At 41.3% G+C, this 19,314-nt stretch overlaps 1 protein-coding gene across 1 annotated transcript in view; it reads right to left on the bottom strand.

Moving 5' to 3' along the window:
• ADGB (androglobin) overlaps positions 1-19,314 on the bottom strand; it is a 463,044-nt gene that overhangs the window by 196,778 nt on the left and 246,952 nt on the right. The gene's annotated exons all lie outside the window — the stretch shown is intronic.

The raw sequence follows: 19,314 nt of genomic DNA, 5'->3' as shown, positions 1-19,314 counted from the left end.
TGTGCACCTCTTCTCTGTATTTAGTACATGCCGTTTGAGGACTTTGCTGTATATAGCTACTCTTGCTTATTGGAAATGCATTGCCATCTGCTAAAGGTGCCTACTGGGGTGCTTATAACCACTATGAATAAGACTAACTGGGTTCAGGGCCCACTCAGATGTGTTTTTCCCCCTGAAAGCCATAGCTAGACTTCTAGGAGAGGAACCACTAGGAATAACCAGGGCCGGTTTTAGGCAAAGTGGGGCCCTAGGCAAAGTTTAAAATGGGGCCCCAAATGCTAACATATTGCACATCACACAAAAGCATTTCGGTTGTAGTCGGGCCGCTAAACGAGTGTGATCGACAATACTGAAATCATTCAACACTTGTTTCCTGGCCTCTTTCCACCATCTGAGAAAGAATGATGGGAACAGATCAATAAAAGATCAATCCATCCCCATACAGTTCCATGTTATCAGCAGCACATCTACAGTTTACACCAGGCGATGTGCTGCTGAGAACAATGATTTTTGTTCTGGCATAAACAATCCAATCACTCGATGAATATGCAGCATTTTGCTTGTTTAGTATAATACACCCCATAGTCCTCCATATATTAAAATACACTCCTCAGTCCTTCATATAGTATTATACACTTCCCATAATCCTCCATATAGTACAATACACTCCTCATAGTCCTCCATATATTAAAATACACTGCTCAGTCCTCCACATAGTATAAAACACGCCTCATAGTGCTCCATATAGGATAATGCACCGCCATAGTCATCCATGTAGTACAATTCACTTCCCATAGTATAATGCACCCCATAGTTCTTCATATAGTATAATGTATTTCCCCCATAGTCCTCAATACAGTAAAATGCAGCCCACATATAGTATAATGCAGCTACCCCATAGAGCATAATGCAGCCACCCCACAGAGTATAATGTAACCCCCCCATAGAATATAATGCAGCCCCTTCAAATAGTATAATGTAGCCCCCTCATAGAATATGATGCAATCACCCCTCATAGAATATAATAAATATAATACAGCCCCCCAAAGAATATAATGTAGCCCCATCAAAGAATATGATGCAATCCTCCCTCATAAAATCTAATACAGCCCCCCATAGAATATAATGTGCCCCCCATAGAATATAATACAGCCCACCTCCAAATAGAATATAATGTAGCCCCCCCATAGAATATAATGTAGCCCCCCATAGTATATAACACAGCCTCCCCCATAGAATATAATGTACCCCCTTAGTATATAACACAGCCTCCCCATAGAATATAATGTATAATGTATCCCCCATAGTATATAACAGCCTCCCCCATAGAAAATAATGTACCCCCCATAGTATAACACAGCCTCCCCCATAGAATATAATGTATAATGTACCCCCATAGTATATAACACAGCCTCCCCATAGAGTAGAATATACTCCCCATAGCATATATCACAGCCTCCCCATAGAATATAATGTACCCCAATAGTATATAACACAGCTGCATAGTATACAACACAGCCTCCCCCCATAGAATATAATATACCCCCAATAGTATATAACACAGCCACATATAGTATATAACATAGCCACATAGTATATAACACAGCCCACATAGTATATAACACAGCCCACATAGTTTATATCACACTCCACATAGTACATAACACACCCCACATAGTATATAACACAGCCCACATCGTTTATATCACACTCCACATAGTACATAACACACCCCACATAGTATATAACACAGGCCACATAGTATATAACACGGCCCACATAGTATATAACACAGCCAACATAGTATATAGCACAGCCACGCAGTATATAACACAGCCCACATAGTATATAACAGCCATATAGTATATAGCACAGCCCACATAGTATATAGCACAGCCCAGTAGTATATAACAGAGCCCACATAGTATATAGCACAGCCCACATAGTATATACTGTAGGTCCAATAAAGCCACCACTATGCCAAGGCAGGTGAGCTGGTTTATTCATTTTTTCCACATAGTATATAGCGCAGCCCACATATTATATAGCGCAGCCCCGTAGTATATAACACAGCCACGCAGTATATAACACAGCCACATAGTATATAACACAGCCCACATAGTATATAGCACAGCCACGTAGTATATAACACAGCCCACATAGTATATAGCGCAGCCCACATAGTATATAGCACAGCCTCGTAGTATATAACACAGCCCACATAGTATACAGCACAGCCACGTAGTATATAACACAGCCCACATAGTATATAGCACAGCCACGTAGTATATAACAGCCCACATAATATATAGCGCAGCCCACATAGTATATAGTGCAGCCCAGATAGTATATAGCACAGCCCCATAGTATATAACAGCCCACATCTCTGCCCCCCTCCCCTGAGAATGGCCCCACAGTCCAGTACTCACTCATATTTAAAAAAACAACAACAAAAAAAAAAAACACACAATCCTTACCTCCTCTCGTGCCCACGCTGCTCCCGGCTCCTGTCTCAGCGGCTGCACTGCCCGGCACACAGTAAGTGCGCGATGACATCATCGTGCACCCGCAGTGTCAGAGGCAGAGCGGGGAATGATGGGAGAGGGAGCATCAGCTGAAGCTCTCTCTCCTCCATCATCGCTTTGAACTGTACCGGCAGACGCCAGTATAGTTCAATGCGGCGGCGGGGGGAGTCGGTGCTGGCAGCAGGCGGGACCTCTGCCTCACGGGCCCCATAGCGGCTGCATGATGTGCCGCTAGTTGGGGGCCGCCCCTGGGGGAGCGGGGGCCCTAGGCAGCTGCCTGGTCTGCCTGCCCCTAACTCCAGCTCTGGGAATCAAGTAGCCCCTTTGCAGCTAATTTGCATGGCAAGGAATTAGCACAGCCAAGAATGGAACGTAAATGCTCAACCAAGTATGGGGCATAAGTTTGGCACGCACAATAGAAAATGTTCCTGATGTACAGTGCTATGCAAAAGCTTTAGGCAGGTGTGGAAAAATTGCAAATTTACAATTTAGAAGTGTTAATAGTTTTATTTTATTATTATTTATTATTAATTAGCAAAATGTAAAGTGAATGAACAAAATAAACATTTTAATCAAATATTTGATGAGACCACCTTTCACTTAAAAACATCAAATCATTAATTCTTCTAAATACACTGGAACACTACTTTGAGAACTAACTACAGATCTACAGATCTTCTGTGAATGTAGACTTGAGCAAATTCTTCTGTCTTTTCGTGTTATTCCACACAGACTCAATGATGTTAATAACAGGGCTGTGTAGGGGCCATATCACTACTTGCAGGGCATCTTGTTTTTCTTTACATTGAAGATAATTTTTGCTGATATTAGCTGTATGTTTGGGATAGTTGTCCTGCTGCAGAAAAAAATTGGAACCAATCAAATGCTTCCTAGGTATTGCATGATGGATAAGTATCTGCTTGTATTTCTCAGCATTGAGGACACCAAAAAAATGAGGAATGCAGATCAGTAGTCTGCCAAGGAAACTTACTGCAGTGGATGAGAGACACTTCATGCTTACTTCCCTTCAAAAACGGAAGATGTCCAGCAGCGCCATCAGCTTAGAACTGGCAGTAACCAGTATATCCAGCTACACCCATCTACTATTTTCAAAAGGTCTGCCCAGAAGTGGTCTTCATGGAATAACTGCAGCCAAAAACCTCAACTTCAACATGGAGTCAAGTCCAAGACTCAACTATAAACAAATACATAGGAACTGGGGTGTAAAAGGAGAAATATGTTCTGGACTGATGAGTGAAAAAGTGAAATATCTGGCTGTAACAGAAGGCAGTTTGTCACCAAAGCGCTGGAGAATGGTACAATAATGAGTGTCTACAGGCAACAGTGAAGCATGGTAGAGCTTCCATGCAATTCAGCAAATGTGATAAGAACTAACGGTGTCCTCAATGCTAAACACATGCAGATAGTTATCTATAATGGAATATTAACAAGGAGGCATCTGATTTGAAATTTATTCTGAAGCATGAGAACAACCCCAAACATGCAGCAGTCACTGTAATTGAAAACTATCTTTAGCATAAAGAACAAGAAGTCCTGGAAGTGATGATATGGCATCCACAGAGCCATAATCTCAACATCGAGACTGTCAAGTATCATACGAGGGGAATGAAGGATTTGCAGAACTCTACATCCACAAAAGATCTTTGGTTAGTTCTCCAAGATGTTTGGAACGATTTCCCTATCGGATTGATTTGATTTAAATTACCCTTTTGTTCATTCAATTTGCATTTTATTAATTGATATAATAAAATAATTGATAAAAATAAAGTGTTAACACTTCTAATTTTTAAAGCATTTTTTCCATGTCTAAAACTTTCGCATAGTACTGTATATGCTGAAGGCATACACAGATGTCTGTGTACACGACCTATAGCTAAAAAGTGTCTTTCCAGTATACTTTTACGGTTTGATTTATCATTTTATACGAGATCAAAAGTATTATCTGCCTGTGTTATAGCTTACATGAAGCTGCTATTTTCAGTATTAATAATGTTCAGTTTGTGGGTGGGGTGGGGGATTTTTCACACTACTAAAGGGGTTCTATAAATTTTAGGCAAACTCCTAGAATATTTACTATAACAAAACATCATTTTAATAGTTGCTACAAAGGCAATGACATCAAAGAGGCATTTATGACCATAGTGACATCAAAATGACAATAACTGCATCATGACAATGGGATAATGGTTAATATGGTGCTGTATATATTATTGGGGCCACAAGAGTACTGATATTATAAATGCTGCCACAGCAAGAATTACCGTATATACTCTATACTCGAGTATAAGCTGAGTTTTTCAGCACATTTTTTTGTGCTGAAAAAGCCCCCCTGGGCTTATACTCGAGTGAGTGTTCCAGAAGACTGAGGATGAGTGGCAGCGGTGTAGCAGCGGGTCAGTGGAGGCATGAGCAGGTTGCTACGACTAAAGCCTGTGCCCGCTGCTAAAGAGAAATGAATAATTCCTGCGCTCACAGTGAATAATTATTTCTCTTTTATAGCAGTGACAGTACATGTAGCCACTGGCTTCCTTCAGAGGCAGTGCGATCACATGTGCCCGCTACTTAAGGTAATTTATATTCACTGCTCTCCATGCCCACCAGAACAAGACACTGTGAGGGAGTGCAGGGACGGTAAGTAGGATGTTTTTTTCATGTTTTTCTGATGGGGGCCATGAACACCAGGATAGGGATGAAGAGCCATGCAGACCAGGATAGGGATGACGCGCCATGCATACCAGTATAGGGATGAAGATCCATGCATTCAAGGATAGGGATGAGGAGGCATGCATACCAGGATGAGGATGATGAGCCATGCATACCAGGATGAGGATGAGGAGGCATGCATACCAGGATGAGGATGAGGAGCCATGCATACCAGGATGAGGATGAGGAGCCATGCATACCAGGATGGGGATGAGGAGCCATGCATACCAGGATGGGGATGAGGAGCCATGCATACCAGGATGGGGATGAGGAGCCATGCATACCAGGATGGGGATGAGGAGCCATGCATACCAGGATGGGGATGAGGAGCCATGCATACCAGGATGGGGATGAGGAGCCATGCATACCAGGATGGGGATGAGGAGCCATGCATACCAGGATGGGGATGAGGAGCCATGCATACCAGGATGGGGATGAGGAGCCATGCATACCGGGATGGAGATGAGGAGGCTGTGCATACCAGGGTGGGGGACATGCATACACAGATGGTAATGAGGATGCAGTGCATACCAGGATGGGGATGAGGGGACAATGCATACCTCAGCTTATACATGAGTCAATACGTTTTCCCAGTTTTTTGTGGTAAAATTAGGTGCCTCGGCTTATACTCTGGTTGGCTTATATTTGAGTATATACTATATGTGTTCAAAGGTTAAAATAAATGACACCATGTTTGTGGCCAATGGCCATGTTCACACGGTCAGTATTTGGTCAGTTTCTTACATCAGTATTTGTAAGCCAAAACCAGGCTTGGGTGAAAAATACAGATAGTGGTGCACATTGTTCTATTATACGTTTCCTCTGATTTTTTCTCTCCAGGTTTTGACTTACAAATACTGATATAAAATACTGACCAAATACTGAACATATGAACGTGGCCTAAGGGAAATTATGACTTCATAACAGTTGTTATCATCAAAATAGGAAAGCCAGCAATGACAACATGATGGTTACTATGGCAACAATGACAAAAAATGTCTGCCTTATGGTAGCTGTGATTGTAGTGGTTGCTTATGGAAATGACTTCAGAGTAATAGTAATCATGATAACACTGATGTCTCGACTCTGTTGCAGGGTGTCCCAGGACCAAGGGCTCCTTCCCTGTCCCTAACGCTAGGGGACACCCTAGCTCTACCTGTCCCCCAGATCTCTTCTGATGTTGAAGATGCCAGAGCCACGAACCTTGCGTTAGCTCCTGAATCTGTCCTCAGTATGTATCCTTCACCCATGCAGGGAAGAGGGGAGTAGTAGTATACTATAGTACACCAACCAGACTAACAAGGTAATACGAACAGGGATAACAAAAAATGCCAAATATACAACATGTTATCATCATGCTATCATAATGACTTCTATACCAATGATGACCATGATGACACTGAAGTCACAATGGTGACATTATAGTAACCATAAGGAGTCTGGACTCATAGGACAAAATTCACAGGATGGACACCACCAATTTATACTAAGAGGGGAAGGGAAAAGTGGAAATGTGAATAACCTTAAACTTTACTATATTTCTTTAATTCAAATTATATTTTGTGATTAAAATACTTATTCATACATCATAGATGTATATAGGATCGCAGTGTGTGATTAGTTGTGTTATATTCACCACTGTGACCCACTATATCCCAAGCGATTAGACTCAGGTTCAAATGAATGAGATGGAATCCCAGCCACTGACCCTAGAATTAAGGGCTGGACTCCAATCTCATTAGGGCACTCAATTAGTTATGAAATTGAAAAAATATTGGTGTTAAACATCTTGTATTTTAAAGTCATACCGCGTTATTAACTCCATGAATTATAGGTCTGTATGATTTAACCCCTTAGTGACGGAGTCAATTTTTAAAATTCTGACCAATGTCACTTTATGTGGTGATAACTCTAGAATGCTTCAACAAATCCCATTGATTTTGAGAGCGTTTTTTCTTGGCACATTATAATTTATGATAGTGGTAAATTTAGGTTGATATATTTTATGTTTATTTATAAAAAATATCAGAAACTTGACAAAAATGTAAAAAAATTGCAATTTTCAAACTTTGAATGATTATCTGTTTAATCCAGATGGTCATACCACACAAACAATAATAAATAACATTTCCCACATGTCTGCCTTACATCAACACCATTTTTAAAACGCTAATTTATTTTGTTAGGCTTTTAGGAGGTTTAAAAATGTAGCAGTAATTTTTCATTTTTTCAAGGAAAGTTACAAAATTTATTTTTTGAGGGACCTATCCAGGTTTGAAGTGACTTTGGGGGGTCCTATAAATTGGAAAACCCCAAAAAGTGATACCATTTTAAAAACAGCACCCCCTGACATATTGAAAACTTCTGTCAAGTAGTTTATTAATCCTTTAGGTGATTTTCAGGAATTAATGCAAAGTAGTATAGCAGGAATGAAAAAGTGTTTACCACCTAAATGTCGCTAACTTCTGAACTGACCGCTATAGCCGGGAGACTCTAAGGCCGCGATTTGGTCATGAACTGCTATGGCAAACACCAGGACCACACAATCATGGTCTCGGTGTGTCAATTAGATTAAAGCGGAAGCCCCCACAATCTTTTAACCATTTTTCCGATGTAGTCACGTTTGACAGCAGCAACAAAGGGGTTAAACAGATATGGACGGTGCCAACACTGATCGTTTTCGATACCTCAAGTTGTCAGATATATTGGCAGCCGATAGCTGCTGGATTGTCACCTGTGTGGGGATGATATTCTCTTATATCTCAGGTCAGTAAAAAGACGTATTGGCTGTCATTAAGGGTTTAAACAGCCCTAATACCTGTGTCGACCATGAGTAATCACGTATCCGCCTTAGTTCAAATATTTAAGGCTGATTGGATGATAGATTAGGTTAAAAAATTATTTTAACACCTAATGAGGACAGAGTCAAATAAATGTTAATAGCGTCAGTGATCCCCGGTCCTGACCTGTCCGGTATCGGCTATGGAGATCGTCGGCACTAGGCTTTGCAGAGAAGTGTGCCGCTCAGAGCTGCAGTGACTGAGTGATTGAGCACTGCCACCCACTTAACAGACTTCGGTGGGAGAGAGTGCGCTGATCAGGCACACTAATTTCCTGGAGAGATTTGTCAAGTCCTTTGATTTTCAGAGTCTGATCAGATCGGCTGGCTGCTGTACCTTTGAGGTCAGTACCTGCATCTCCTTTCAAGACCATAAGACACAAAAAATGGAGCGAAACATCCATAAATATAGCAAAAAAGTCAATATCAAACTTGCTTTTATTAATACAAAAATCATTAAAAAGTCATCACGAAGTATTACAAACAAAGACAAAGTCATTTAACACAGGTCAGAATGCATCAATATTAAAATAAAAGACGTGCTGCACAAAGAACATCACAAAACCATGGTAAGGCCGACACATTACCCTAAGGATCCCACACCTATATCCAAGAAAAATTACATTATAATGCGTCATAAATTGACAATAACATCGGTATTCCAAATAAATGGGAAGAATATCATGGGGTCCCAATGAGGAAGCGCACGTAGGGGTACGCGCTTGCTCATGGACACCAGCACGGGTAATGACTGAAATCTTCTGCCAACTATGGACTTCCCTCTTCCTTCCCTCTTTCGGCCAGATATGGACATACTTTGTTAGGAAATAACCATTGCTATTATTAGCTACATGTATGTGGGGGCTTAGAAGGTGGAGGAGGGACAGGACCCCATAATATTATTCCCATTTATTTAGATTACCGATGTTATTGTCACTTTATGACGCATTATAATGTAATTCTATGCTGGCCTTTTAACCTCACCTTGGAATGGACTAAGTGAATAAAAGGATTTATATTTTCACTACATCGTGGAGCTGGACATTCCTTTCTTCATTGCTCTAAATCAAACACCCTGACACAGCGGTCTCGTGCTCCGATGTTGGGATGATGTTTCTGGTGAGCTGGATTTCTTCATTGAATTTCTCAATTTCTCCTCCAATATTTCTACCGCAGGGATTTAATTTTTAGATCTAATGATTAATGTTGACCAACAAGGTCGAATCTCTACATCAACCTATTTTAAAAAAATTGATGTTAATAGCTACCTTAATTTTTCCAGCGGCCACCTCCCGAAATGGATTTTGAATATTCCATATGGGCAATACTGGAGAGTTTGTAAGAACTGTACCAATGACAGTGATTTTTTAAAAGAGGCAAAAATTCTAGATAACCGGTTCATTAACAAGGGCTATCCTAAAAAATTATTGAAAGATGCCTTTACTAGGGCCAATAATTTCTCACAGAAATATTGCATTGAGAAAATCAGAAATAGAAGTGTAGATAAAATCTCTTCACAAAGGAAGGCCGGACCTGCGGATTTTGTGAGATGGGGTTTTATCACCACTTTCAATCGTTCTCACACTTGCATATGCAATTTAATAAAAAAATATTGGTTCATCTTAAAGGGTGATCCTATTTTGTCTACCCATTTACCGGCACAACCTATGACAATTTTTAGAAAGAATCGGACCCTATGTAACTTGGTGGCCCCGTGCAATACTTCTATCAGACATTCACCCCTACCAATAGCCCAAGGTTCACAGAACCCAGAGTGTTTTGCCTGTAGAACTCCCAAATGCTTCTACTTCACATCCATTTTAAACGGGGTGCAATATTTCAAATCTTGCACTACTGGTTCATCTTTTAAAATAAACTGTCACATTACCTGTCAGTCAAATTATGTCATCTACCTAATTGAATGTGACTGTGGGCTGCAATACGTGGGAAGGACTATTCAGTCTATGCATAATAGACTGAATAAACACCATCAAAATATTAAAAACGGGTATCTGCTTCACAGCTTAACACTTTTTGCTTGCACACAATAAGATTCCAGGTTCGCTAAAGCTCACAGTTATAGAGCATATCAGAGATGACGTACCCAATCGCTATGAGAGCTTAATAAGGAGGGAAAGTTTTGGGATCTTCAAATTAGGTACGCTAGCACCAGAAGAGTTAAACTTAACATTTGGGAAACCCATTTGATAGTCATTGTGTATTTTGTCTGCTATGTTATTTTTATGTATTTTTTTCTTTATTTTTAATGATTCCAGTAATATTGAATGTTTATTGTATCGGATATATAATTTTTTAATTTTTTACCTTGTTTTTCTTGATACAACATGTTTTAATTGTCTTGACCTATTAATCACCTGTCTCTCCCCCCATTGGTCACTACCCCTTTAAATACCTGCCCCCTCATGTGATCTGTGAACTGCCACCTGAGGAAGGCAGATGATTCTGTTGAAACGCATTGTGGATCATGCACTAATAAAAAGATTTCAATTCACCCTCTCCCTTCCTTGCACTCCGTTTGTGACCAGGATACAACCCAGAACTGTCACCGCTTCCTCTCATGAGGTACCTGGCTGGAGCTGCATTTTTAAATAACACACGGCTAGCGCTCCTATTTCTGACCGTCTCCAAGCTATCTGAACTATAATATTCTGAGGTCATATCAGCTCAGGGTATCGTCTCTCACACACGTTTCACCAGGGAAACCGGCTTTTTCTAAGGGCGAGATCAGTTGCACTCTGAACCAATTTATACACCCTGTCAAGACTGACAGATCAGTTAACCAATAGGCACATCATTCATGTTTTAAATCTAATACATGTCTAAGTGACAGTTGAGTCAACTAAATCCATTGATGTTTGATCAATCATAGATCTCTATTATATAGGAATAATTAATTGTTCATCATTAGAGACTCTATTGGGCCAGTTATATATTGGAATTTTTACATGGGACTGATTGTCTCCATGTTAAAGATATAAAGTGATAGAATTCCAGTACACTGGTCTGATATCTATGCTCAGATGGACACTTCGTAATGCCACTCAATTTAGATTGTCCCAAAGATTACAGTATAAATGTGACCTATCAAACTCGTATTTATTCTGTAAGATAATGTCCCCAAAAAGTGGCCCCATTAAATTGTAAGCATATAGTCCAAAATGATTCACTTCTCTGCAAAGCCTAGAGCCGACGATCCCCGTAGCTGATAGGGGGCAGGTCTGGACCGGGGATCACTGGCGCTAGAGTTGAGCGACTTTGGTCGGATCGGGTTTCGTGAAACCCGAATGAAACAAAATAAGTTTCAGATGAAACTCGTCCGACTAGAGCAAAAAAAGTCGGAGTTTCGTCCGACTTTTATTTCCCATTGACTTGCATTGGGGTCGGGTTTCGGACGAAACTCCGACTTTGTTTTGCTCTAGTCGGACGAGTTTCATCTGAAACTTATTTTGTTTCATTCGGGTTTCACAAAACCCGATCCGACCAAAGTCGCTCAACTCTAACTGGCGCTATTAACACTTACTTGACTCTGTCCTCATTAGGTATTATAAGAATTTTTAAACCTAATCTATCATCCGATCAGCCTAAAATATTTGAACTAAGGTGGATACGTGATTACTTATGGTCATCACAGGTATTAGGGCTGTATCAATCATGCAGACCTACAATTCATGGAGTTAATAACGCGGTATGACTTTAAAATACAAGGTGTTTAACGCCAACATTTTTTCAATTTCATAACTAATTGAATGCCCTAATGAGATTGGAGTCCAGCCCTTAATTCTAGGGTCAGTGGCTGGGATTCCATCTCATTCATTTGAACCTGAGTCTAATCGCTTGGGATAAAGTGGGTCACAGTGGTTAATATAACACAACTAATCACACACTGTGATCCTATGTACATCTATGATGTATGAATAAGTATTTTAATCACAAAATATAATTATTTTAATTAAAGAATTATAATAAAGTTTAATGTTATTCACATTTCCACTTTTCCCTTCCCCCTTATCCTCCTGACATAGTATTGAGATCACACAAGTTGCTTTGAAATCAAATACTTTAAATTACTGTAGTTTATTGAAATGGTGAGAAAGACAATATGGCTCCCATAACACTAGAAATACTATGATGTCTATGACAGTACTAACATAACAGTCCTGCTGACACATGATGGTATTGTAACCATGATGGCAGTATTAATGATGACAATAAAAATACTGTAAGATATTAGAACATTTGTCATCTCACATTAGGATTGCCATGACAACCGTGATTTTTCCAATGCTGACCATCACGGCACGGTACTGTAATGGTTGCCTTGACAACCAATCCTACATTGTCGCCCGAAGGCTTACCAAAGCTTATACAAAATAGCAAAGCTATCATGTAATTTTTTTTACACATAGTAGGAAATGGTAGTGACTAGTCTATATCTATTTTGTCGGAACCATCAAAATTTTTAAATTGTACTAGTTTATAATGTCTCCCATTTGTTATAAAGTTACAGTTGTTACATAGCTGTGAAGTGTATTCTTAAAGAAGAACTCCTCCTACCAAAGATTTTATCCTCTTAATATATTGCAGTCATCATATTATATATTACTGTGTACTTACAATTGCTCATTTTGCCTTTCTACCCAGATATTTCTCCTCTTTTCTCTGCTCTATGTAGAAACAGTATCTTCTCCCTGCATTTATCATTCCCCTCTTCAACTCCTGACCCAGCTGCTCCCTTCTCCACCCTGCTAGGGATGTTTGCAGTGACTTATGACTCATACAAGGAAAATTGACCTCCTGTTTCTACACAAAGCTTAGAAGGATTCAACTATTCAGTTTTTAATCACATGATGTCAGACCTAATGGAAATAAGAATTATCTGGGGAGAAGGGCAAAATGAGCAATTGTAAGTACACAGTGCTATATAATATGATGATTTCTGTCACGACTCCCGGGTATTACTGCTGCGGGGAGAGCTGCACACAGCAGCAGGGAAGCTGAGAGCAGAGCGGCGAGGAACTCACCAGGTACAAACAGAAGCTGAACCATGTGACAGAGTAGGAGGTGGTCGGGGCGGAGCCAGACGCCAGGGTGCAGAGGAGATGATAAACACAGGAGAATAATCAGACAAGATAACATCAGAACCAGGAGATCACGAGTTACCAATGGGGTGAGACAGGGGATTGTCAGAAGGGAAGCCAGAGGTCAAAAAGCCAGAACGAGCAGTGCGGTACAATAGGGACAAACTGTAATGGAGTAACAATAGCCAAGCCAGGAGGTCAGAACCGAAGAAGACAATAGTACAAAAACATGTGGTAGAGAACAGAGTGAGCGGACAGACCAGGTCATACACAGGAGGCAATCAAGCAATACAGTATACAAGCACACCAGGGGGTCAGACACACAGTCAGAACAGTACAGCCGACAGGGAATCACAGTCCAGAGTGAGTACAAACACCCCTCCCAGATCCAAAGGGAGGCCAGAAAAAGTCAACCCCGAGAGCGTAGGGCACCAACCATGTCCTATACCATGACAATTTTAATACATTAAAAGATAACAATTTTGATGGGAGTGTCTCTGTAAAGGGAATCTGCCTGGTAGGAGGGACAGACATCCTGATTCTAGAGATGTAACACTTACTGGGCTGCTTGCTGCAGTTTTGATAAAATCACTTTTATTTGCTGCAAATCTACCAGTTCTCTCTGATAAAACAGTAATTTTATCAAAACTATACCAAACAGCCTAGTAAGTGATAAATCACTGGAATTAGGGTCCCGATTCATCATTGCCTTTGCGCCTGTTTTTTGTTAAGTTTTGTGCCTTTTTTTGGCTTGTACCCATTTAATATTCTATTTGTTAATTATTCTAGTCAAGTCAATTTTACATGTGCTCGCCTGTTTTCTTATTTTTTATAGCTTTGTGGGCAGAGTCTAGCATTTCCATATGTTTTAGCTTGACTCTTCAATTGCAGCTTATGCAATAGTCACTAAAATTGGGGCAACGTCACTCGAATTCACCTTGATGTAGTTTTGAATACTTCAATATTTTGGTGCAAATTTTGTGACTTTTCACACCAACATGCAACTTTTGGTGCCAAAATTCTACAAAACAGCTTCAGATAGGAAGAAAGCCCATTTTTCTTACTTACACCAAATTCAAGAATCAAGAGCACCATTTTCATTAGTTTGGCACCCAAACCAGCAACTAATACCAAAAGTCAAAAATGGAAACTGACAAATGAAAAAACAGAATTGATGTATCATGGGCATTGTGTCTGCATTATAATGCTTGCAGACTATGTGGCAAACCTCTGGTGACAGAATTCCTATAAAAGTCTCGAACAAACAATGGCTTTAAAAACTAAAGTCTTGAATCATACCTTATACAGTATTATAAAGTCATTGAACCATAAATTATATTATAAAGTCTTTGAATCATATAAAGTCTTTGTGTCATACAATGACTTATACTTGTGAACATGAAAATGAGCCTACTATATTATACACCTAATATACACCGCTCAAAAAATAAATCCCCAAGTCAATCACACTTCTGTGAAATTAACCTGTCCAGTTATGAAGCAACACTGATTGTGAATCAATTTGTCCTGCTATTAATCAAATGGAACAGACAACAGGTACAAATTATAGGCAATTAGCAAGACATCCCCTATAAAGGAGTAGTTCTGCAGGTGGTGACCACAGAACATTTCTCTGTTCTCACCCTTTTTGGCTGTTTTGGTCACTTTTGCATTTTGTCATTGCTTTCACTAGAGATACAGTAGCAACCCAAAGAAGTTGCTAAGGTAGTGCAGGTCATCCAGGATGGCCCATCAATGTGAGCTGTGGCAAGAAGGGTAGCTGTGTCTATCAGCACAGTGTCTAGAGTATGGAGCAGATACCAGGAGACAGGCCAGTACATCAGGAGGAGTGAAGGAGGCCGTAGGAGGGCAACAACCCAGCAGCAGGACCATGACCTCCTCCTTTGTGCAAAGAGAAAAAGGAAAAGCAGTGCCAAAGCCATGCAAAATGACCTCCAGCAGGCCACTAACATCCATGTGTCTGCTCAAACTATCAGAAACAGTCTTCATGAGGGCAGTATGAGGGCCTGATGTCCACAACTGGGTGTTGTGCTTACAGCCTAACACCATGCAGGGGCGATTGGCATTTGCCACAGAACACCAAGATTGACAGATTCAACATTGGTGCCCTGTACTCTTCATGGATGAGAGCAGGTTCACACTGAGCACATGTGACAGACGTGACAGTCTATAGACACCATAGAGAATGTTCTGCTGCCTGCAATATCATCCTGTAATACTGGTTTGGCAGTGGGTCATTAACGATGTGGGAGGCATTTCTTTGGAGGGCCGCACAGCTAGCCAGTGGTACCCTGACTGCCATTAGATACTGTGCTGAGATCCTAGACCCATTGTGAGACCATATGCAGGTGCACTGAGCCCTGCATTCCTTCTGATGCATGACAATGATAGGTCTCATGTGGCTGAAGTGTGTCAGCAGTTCCTGCATGATGAAGGCGTTGATGCTATGGAATGGCCTGCCTGTTTCCCATACCTGAATCCAATCGAGAACATCTGGGATATCATGTCTCACTCCATCCACCAATGCCACATTGCACCACACACTGTCCAGGAGTTGACAGATGCTTTAATCCAGGTCTTGAAGGGAATCCCTCATTAGAACAATCGCCGCCTCATCAGGACCATACCCAGGCATTGTAGGGAGGTCATACAGGCATGGGGAGGCCACACACTACTGAGAATCACTTCCTTTTCTTGAGGCATTTCCACTGAAGTTGGATCAGCCTGTAATTTGATTTTCCGCTTTGGATTTTGAATATCTATCCAAATCCAGACATGGGATATTAATTTTGATTTACATTGATAATTTTTATGGTTTTATTGTTCTCAACGCATTACACTATGTAATGCATAAAGATTTGCAACTCGAATATTTCATTCAGTGATATCTAGGATGTCATATTTTAGTGTTCCCTTTATATTGTGAGCAGTGCATATGTATATACATAAAATAAACAAAGAAACAAAGTCAGTCCACAAATAAGGAATTTCCACCACATGAATAGGTGTACAAATGATATCAGAGGGTGAACTGGCAGCTTAATACACAACAAACCATGGATAGGGTACTGTCGTAAATTCTCAATGCTACTTACAGTTACAATTCAAGAGGGGCGAATTTGTCTTGTGGCAGATATGGTGGGCTCTGTTTCTGCAATGTGAACGACAGCTGTACTAGCAAAGTAGAAGGTCCAGCTTCCCAGTTGGAGGAGGCAGTCAGTGGACCAATTAATAGATGGGGTCTGTGGCCAAGAAGTGGTACCAGAGCCCTATTTAAATACCCCTACACTTTTCCTTGTGCTGCTATCGTATTTCATTGTACAGTTCAAGTGCGCTTAGGATTGCTATTCAGTACCCTGACCTGACTTTTCTCCTCACTATGCTACTGATTAACCCCTGGGTGCCCCCTCTGGTTTGAACCTTGGATTGCCTGAACTCCTTGCTCAGTCACATGGCCTGATCTCCTGGACTCCAGCGATCCACGAGTACATATTTGACTTTGATTCTGTCTGTGTGCTAATTCTTTGGTTCTGGCCCCGATTCGTTTGGGTATTCCATGAACTCACTCCACCTGTGAGAGGATACTCTGCAAATGCAAGCGGGGACACCACTTGCAGAAAAGGCCACTTCACTCCATAGGGGTCTAAATCTAGTTTTCAGCACAAAGTCAAAATTTCAGTAAACCTTCACAAATTAATGCAGCACCAGCCATTTATGTAAGAAGCTGAGAAATGCATAAGCCGAATTTGTTTTACAAGGAATAATGAACATACTTTAATCATTTCCCAGATTTGATTAGGTATATCCCAGGTGGGATATGCATTTTTTTGTACTACATGTTAAGCTGGATAATTATACAATTACTTACAATACAATACAAATAGTTATAATTAATTATGGCCAACTAAAGCCCCATACATATTAGAGTAGTTTTGACTTGTCAGAGGAGATGTTGATAGGACATATCTGATTTTGGCTTGCCAATGACTTTGTTTTCCCAAAGATAAGCCCCCCCAGCAAAGTTATTTGTCGGTGGCTTTCTTAAAGAGAACACATGAGCGTTGGGTTGAACAAACACTCTTGTGTATGGGTGAGACAGCTGAAATAGCTATTAACCAAACAATTGGCACAACCATCTTTTAGCAATCAGCCATCTTTTGGGATGGGGCGCCTTAAGTTTCAGTCACGCAGTCAAAAAGCACGCTGTCTACAACATCCCAGTTAATGTAAAAATGCACGTAAAAACTGTACAATGTTTTCACTGCATCAAATCATATCATATTTAGAGTAGATCAGATACATATTGTATGTCAGTTAGTAGAAATCTGTTTTGCACAGAGATGGGAAATGCTGCTCGTGATAAGCAGACATGGAGAATTCAAGATAATACTGGTGAGTAAGATTAAACTTTGAAATGTATAATAAAGTGGAACTTGTTTAACAGACTTGATAAGAAAGTCAGCATAAGGATACCGTCACATTTAGCGATGTACCAGCGATCCCGACAACGATACGACCCGGTCAGGATCGCTGGTGCATCGCTAAATGGTCACTAGTGAGCTGCCAAAAAGGCAGATCTCCCCAGCGATGCAGCAGCAGTCGGTGGTTGTTACTTACCTGTCAGACGCGGCGATGAAGACGTCCTCCCGCCTGCGTCCATGCTTCGCTCGTCGGCGCCAGCAGGAAGTTGACGACGAGAAACGGCACTGGACGTTCTCGCGTGATCAGCGATAGACAGCGGGGGAGCCGGTCGGAGGTATCACACATAGCGATATCGCTAGCAATACCGCTGCTGCGTCACAAAATCGGTGATGCTTAAGTGATATCGCTAGCGATCTCGCTTAGTGTGACGGGGCCTTAAAGCCATGGGCATGAAATTAAATTTCACTTTATTCCAAAAACCTACTAAAATATTACAGGGGCGAGACTAAAGCACCTCAATTACATACTTGCATAGTTCATATGTTTGAAAAAGACACATATCCACCACATCGAACCAAGTGATGAGAAAAGAAAATTATGCATAAGCCGTACATCCATAATGCATGATCCAGTATGATCTAAAGTGCATTTTTTTCCCTCTTGATCCTGAGTGTCGATCGACTGGATCAACATTCAGAACAAGAATTTTATACTTGTACATCATTATTTATGTTTGTGTGGCGCCCCTGAGGCTCAGTCGCCACAGAGGTACTGCACCTCCTCCTGAGGTGTGGTGCCTCACCATCCAGGTAAGTTGGAGGCTCCAGACCACGCTCCAACACTCGCACCCCACACAACAGAGTAGTTCAGCAAAGCCACATTGCGGCTCCCTGCTTGGAGTGTAGCAGAGCACCTTTGGTGGCTCCCTGCTTGGAACACGAAACGTGCTGGGAGGTGGGTGGAGTTAGAATACATAAAAGAGCGGGAAAGTTTAGGATTTCAGTCAGTCAGAGAGCAGAGGCAGTCAGTGAGTCACTCAGAGAGGAGTGAGGACAGAAGATCCCTGGGAGAGGGATGGAGGAAGGAGGTGCTGCAGCAGATCTCAGTGACCTGGGTATGCTGGCACGGGAAAGGAAAGAAGGAGAAAGGCATTGAACTGAAACCTGATCTTCCAGGAGAAGGAGAGATTAGTACGGAATGAAGGAGTAAAAGGGAACAGAGGACGTGGGTTAGAGGAAAACCCTGCCTAGAAGTTCTAAGCGCAAGGCCGGGGCCCGGTCCCCGAGGTTGTATGGATGCTAATGATCCTGCAGCAGACACCGGTGGAGTAGTGGGCTGTAAATGCACTACTCCCATCTAAGACTTGGGGGCACAACAGCAACTTGGATAGTGAGCCGGGACTCAGGAGTAAGGAGTCCCCGAAGCAGGCTACAGCTGTCTGCTGTAAAAGTAGAGTTCTTGGGAACATCTGTCAGGAGGCACTCCAGTGTAACTCAGTACTGGGAGTACTTCACACTTAAAGGCGCTATAAGAGGAGACGTTCAGAAAGGTACATGTTGGCGGAGCGTTGGAAGGGAGCATTCCATCTCACCTGGAGGTTGACTGAGCCTCTGACCCGGAGGACACAGTACGGAGGCAGGCACCTGTGTGTACTACAGACTGTGAGTAAAGCTTTGGAACTACA

This window comes from Dendrobates tinctorius, unplaced genomic scaffold (genome assembly GCF_039654945.1).
Source record: "Dendrobates tinctorius isolate UK_male_01 unplaced genomic scaffold, ASM3965494v1 ptg000250l, whole genome shotgun sequence".
NCBI classification, from domain to species: domain Eukaryota; kingdom Metazoa; phylum Chordata; class Amphibia; order Anura; family Dendrobatidae; genus Dendrobates; species Dendrobates tinctorius.
Note: the sequence above shows the minus strand (reverse complement) of the source record. Positions and strands in the feature narration are given on the sequence as shown.